Source organism: Sus scrofa, chromosome 2 (assembly GCF_000003025.6).
Source record: "Sus scrofa isolate TJ Tabasco breed Duroc chromosome 2, Sscrofa11.1, whole genome shotgun sequence".
Classification (NCBI taxonomy): domain Eukaryota; kingdom Metazoa; phylum Chordata; class Mammalia; order Artiodactyla; family Suidae; genus Sus; species Sus scrofa.
This window is the reverse complement of record NC_010444.4, coordinates 21,658,107-21,664,106: the sequence shown is the minus strand read 5'-3', so window position 1 is coordinate 21,664,106 and position 6,000 is coordinate 21,658,107.

Here is a 6,000-nt window from a genome sequence, read left to right as displayed (position 1 = left end):
CCTAAATCTGTTTTTTTTTTTTTTTTTTTTTGGTCTTTTAGCCATTTCTTGGGCTGCTCCCACGGCATATGGAGGTTGCCAGGCCAGGGGTTGAATCGGAGCTGTAGCTGCCGGCCTACGCCAGAGCCACAGCAACTCGGGATCCGAGCCGCATCTGCAACCTACACCACAGCTCACGGCAACGCCGGATCGTTAACCCACTGAGCAAGGGCAGGGATCGAACCTGCAACCTCATGGTTCCTAGTAGGATTCGTTAACCACTGCGCCACGATGGGAACTCCATGGGCCCTAAATCTGATGGGTAGTATCCTTATAAAGAGGAAAAAGCATACAAAGACATAAAGAGAAACAAATATCATGGGAAGATGGAGGTAGAGATTTCAGCAATGCAGCTGCCAACAAGGACACCAAAGATTGTTAGAAACAACCAGAACCTAGGACGCAGGAGTTTTCCCATGTTCCTCAGAGGGAGTGTGGCACCCAGAGGTACTTTGATTTTGGACCTCTCACCAGCAAAAATGTGAAAGAATAAATTCCTCTTGTTTTAAGGCACTCAGTTTGTGGTAATTTGCTCCTTTAGCCCTAGGGAATAAATACATTATCTAACATTCCATTGAAATTCTATTTTCAAGGGTCATGGAAAATCATATTTAATTCTTCTATGACATTTTTAAATAAAAGCTAAATATCCCAGGTATTAATAATTCAAATTCTTCACACCAACCCTGATTCCCCTTTTCTCTCTTCATATGCATATATTTGTTTCTTTTAAAGTATACAACAGTGGATACAATATTCGGCAGTATAGGCAAATAAAGCTGGATTTGAATTCCAGTTTCACCTCTTATTATCTGAGTCACTGAGTAAGGGAGTTCACATCTTTTGGGAGCTCTCATCGTGGCTCAGCGGAACCGAATCTGACTAGCATCCATGAGGTCGCAGATTCGATCCCTGGCCTTGCTCAGTGGGTTAAGAATTTGTCATTGCCATGAGCTGTGATGTAGGTTGCAGGCACAGTTCAGATTGGGTGTGGCTGCGGTTGTGCTGTAGGCTGGTGGCTACAGCTCCAATTTGACTCCTAGCCTGGGAACCCCCATATGCTGTAGGTGTGGCCCTAAAAGACAAAAAAAAAAAAAAAAACAAAAAACCACAAAACTTTAAGCCTCAGCTTTTTATTAACAAAATTGACCCATCACAAGAGCTACCTCTTAAGGTTCTTGTGGGAATTGAAAAAGATAATGCATGTAAAATTCCTCTCAGTTAATGGTATGTAATAGTTATATGATAGACAATGATAGTTGTCATTGATGTTATTTTGAATTTTGTAATATAATTATTACTACATATCATTATTGTCTTGTGGGGAAGGCATTAACTTCTCTCTTTCAAAGTCCATGCTGTCCCCTAAAATTTAGAACATCCGTCAGTACTATTCTTCTTCTTGAGGCAAGGGAGAAAATTATTTCCCATAGACTGGAAATTGGTTTATTTTGTTGAAGAGATGGAGACATTCTCTGTTATTTAGCTGAGTCTAGCTAACCTTTTAAAGGCTTATTTTCACTCATTCTACAGGACTGTTTCAGATCAGCTGGTAGTTTTCTCCCATATCTCCCGCATTCAGGGCCCCAGGCTGACCCAGTAGTTACTGTCTCTATGGCAGAGGGTAAGGAAGCTTCCTTTAAGAAATGACACTTTTTGTCACATGCCATTGTCTAAAGCTATATCTAACTCCACTGGGGCAGAAAAGTGCAATTTTACCACGTGCCTGAAACAAACAACAAGGCAGACATTCCCGGGGGACGACCACAGTGCCACTGCTATTGGCCCATGGATTTTATTGGGCAAGTGTAATGTCAGCATTTGCTGCTCTCCTCCATAGAGGAAGGGTGCCTGCCCAGTGCCTATCTCTGCAAGGGGAGTCCTATATTTTTGTCTACTGGCTCTGCCTTTGCCTGAGTGAGAAGCTCAATTCAGGAAAGGACTGAAGCTTAAGGTTTATCATCTAACTCGGCTTTATAAATAATAAAGCATGTATTTTAATCCCTATGTAATTCCAAATTCCGTTACTCCACTTAAAAAAAAATCTGACAGAAAAACAATGACAAATAATAAATCGGATCCATCAGAAGCCCCATTATATGCCTGTGGCCATTCCACCCTGAACATGCCTGGTCTCGTCAAAAGCCCTAACACTTAAAGGCACACGTAATTCTGTGGCAAATTTTGGCCAAAAATTCATAACTGGAATTTACTCATGAGAAAACATCAAATCTAAACATGAGGGAGTTCCCACCGTGGCACAGTGGGTTAAAAATCTGACTGCAGTGGCTCTAGCTGCCACAGAGGCAAGGGTTCACAGCCTATCACAGCGGTTAAAGGATCTGATGCTATGTAGTCAAAGCTGCAGTGCAGTTTCAATCCTTGGCCCAGGAAATCCCCTATGCTGCAGGGTCAATCATAAGAACAAAACAAATTGAAACATTTTACAGGAGGTCCAAACCTCCTAATGCTGATTTCCAAGGCCTGTATAACCTGTTCCTTCTCTAGGCTCCTCTCTTGTTACTTTCCATATTGCAAAGACACTCTGCACCAGCACGCCTCTGACTGGAGCCCATCCCCCTGCTCGAAGTCCCAGCCACTCTGATGGCATCAGTGAATAACATTTTGCTGGAGATGTTTGCAATCCTATTGGTGCTCCAGTTTTCCTTTCTGAGTTCCAGACCATGTTTTCAAATGTTTCCTGGTCTTCTTCAACTTAATATTTCACAGTTCTTCAAATTCAAAGAGACTCTAAAGAGTTGCCACATTTTTCTACTGTCTAACGCTATTCTTTTGTTTCTAAAGCAGTTAATGGAACTACATTGCAGTAATATCTCCAAGTTATAAACTAAGTTTCAACAATTTTTTTTTTTTTTTTTTGCTTTCTCTTGTACACCTAAAATGTATCCAACACCATATCTTGTTAAAGACCCAACTAACAACCACTGGATTCTGTCTGCTATGACTCCAGTGCCCTGAGTGAGCACCATCTTATCTCTGTCTGTGGTTCTCTAAATAATTTTCTCCAGTCTTATCTGTCCCCATTAGGTGTGAGAAGTCTTTCCTGTGTACTTTTCCTAACACAGACATCAGCATCCCCCACTAGACCACATCTCAATGGTTTTTACAATTTTATCTGCGTGCTTTGTATATGCTAGAGTATATAATCATTACTTTGTGTAATTATTGTTCAAAATGTGTAAAGTATTGGTGAAAATTAAAAGTGAATATTTTGTTAGCCATGACAAAAATGTATAAAAGATAGTCCTATGATACAGAAAAAAAAGTCTATTTTACAAGGAATAGATCTAAAACCAATGTCTTATAAGCTGATTTATGCTGACAAAAAAATGAGAATAAAACAAAAGGAAGGAATTGGAGTCTTGATTTGCATGTACATGTAGTTTCCAGTTGCCTAAAATTCATGTAATTCTTGACCTTCACAAAACCAAAACTGGACTTGCCAATTGTTAAGACAATCCCCCATTCTGAGCACTTGGCACATCAAAAGACCAGAGGGTCACATACATCAAAGAATCCTTGATGATGAAAGAGATTTTTCACCTAGATAAGACCTAAAAGGCTCCATGGGATATTTATTTATTATTGGACCCTTGTTCTAAGATCAAACATGTCCCAACTCAGCCAGATACCAATCTAAACTAGGTATCAATGGATTAAATAGTGAGAAGCGAGAAGATGAAATCAGTCAAATGCCAGGGCTTATATATACATACTTTCAGCCTTGAACACTGAGGTTCTTCAAGAACTTTCAATTCACATTATTACAGAAACGGAAGTAGCCTCCTAATTTAAGCTGCCCACTCTGAATCATACAAGGGAGTGTGAGGAAAGTTTTATAGTCGATAAAATAAAATCAACAAAAACGTAGTCATTAAAGTCAAGAATTAATAAATCCATTGACAAATCTATTAAAAAAATCTAAGTACCATTGCTATTTCTTTGTCCTAAATGTTTATCCCTAGAACTTAGGATTTGTATGGGCATCACTAACCTGCTCTCACCCCTTTTAAAAATAAATACTTCCCTCCATGTACACAGGTAGGTAATTCAATTTCATTTCATGTTGTTATTTGTTAGTTGTTCACAGGTCTCTTCCTGCAGCTTCATGATATGTGACAGCAGATACACGACCCCTTTTTCATGATATCCAATTTCATGCACAGGGCCTAGCATTTAGTATTTAAGCTTTAATGAACAGATTAGCCAATTATATCCAGACAATCTTTGTACTTTAACTTCATTCTACCTGAGATCTTCCCATTCTAAAGGAAAGAATGTCTCCTGCCAGTTCTCAGCCTTGGCTGCAAAATTAAAAACACCAAGAAAGCAATTTATTTATTTATTTATTTATATATATCATTTTAGTAGGCTGCACCAGTGGCATATGAAAGTTCCCAGGTGAGGGGTCCAACCCGCATCCTCATGGATGCTAGTTGGGTTAACTGCTGAGCCAGGACAGGAACTCCCAAGAAAGCAATTTAAAATAAATCAGCTCATCCCCTACCCTAATTAAATCAGACAAACATTAAACAAGTATGTATAAGAATTATCCTGGAGTGCCTGTTTAAATTCAGATTCCTGGACCATACTGCTGGAGAACCTGATTCATTATATTTTGGCAGGGCCTTGGAATCTGCATTTAATGAAGAACTCTCTGGTTTGTGATCATTTGCATTCATGTTGATATTGTAGTGCTGGATTTAGTCTCCTGTGGAATGTGTCTGTGTACAGATGAGCCCGTATTCAACACTTTCCTTAAAAGGTTGGTGGAGTTTGGAGATGTCCTCACAATAGTCATGCACTAATTATATTAGGAGAAGGAGTTTTCCATTCCAGAAAACCTGTAGTTTAAATTAAAAATAGCATCTTCTAACCAGCCTCTATCGTCATCGCATGCTAAGAATTGATAGTTGGGTTTTGCTATAAAATATTTAATACTTAATTATTTAATGTTTTCTTGGAGGTTTGCTTCATGTTAGTCCTACTCTGTCAAACTCCTTGAGGTCATAAATGATTAGAAGCACGGAACATGGAGTTAAACCTGGATATTTGTCCCAGCTATATTACTTTCTAATGCAGCCATATGTCCACAGAGTCTGCACCTGTGTGAAATAAATACAAATACTCTTAGTTCATAGGGTTCATTTGACATCCATTAGGGCACAGCACACAGCAAACCCTCTATATTTTTAAAGCTACAAACCTCGTCTTTATAATACTATCTTGCACCAGGTACAAGACTGGCATTTTACAAGTATTTACTAAATATTTGTAACTGCAGAATAGTAAAAGGATCTAATATTGTTTTAAAATGTCTACTGGACATACAGCACGATGCTAATGGTTTGCATCCACTATCGCAATCACTTCTCACAACAAACTCTAGGAAAGTTGGCAGATAGAAAACCACATTCAGAGAGTTTGAGTAACTTGACTAGAGTCAGAATGTTCATGAGAGGCAGAGTTGAGATTTGAACCTGCAGTGGACTCCAAGGCCAATGTTCTTTCCATTGCACTGCATAATACCAACCTCAAGGGGAGCCCAGGCCGGTGTTTCATGCACTCAAAGGGCCTACTGTGGCCTTCTGGATCTGCCTTCCCATAGAGTAAGGAAATCTCAGGGAACATATTCAAGAGAGCAGGCCCATTAAAACATGAACCCTCAATTCTAGTCTATATTCCAGTTATTCAGGACCCCAGATTTTTCTACCCCCAAATCCCTGGGCCAACTTGACACACTCTGGTACACTTCAATACCTGAGGAAAGGTCAAGGGGCAGTGTGGTGAACATGGGGCAGTTATTGTTTTCCTGGTCCCTGGAACATCTGGATGGAACAGAGGAGGAGAATAGAAAGTGAAGAGGGTTTATTGTGATTCTCCCTGAGCCATCATATCCTGGGAGTCCAAGAAAGCCAACCTCACACCTGCCCTCCATGC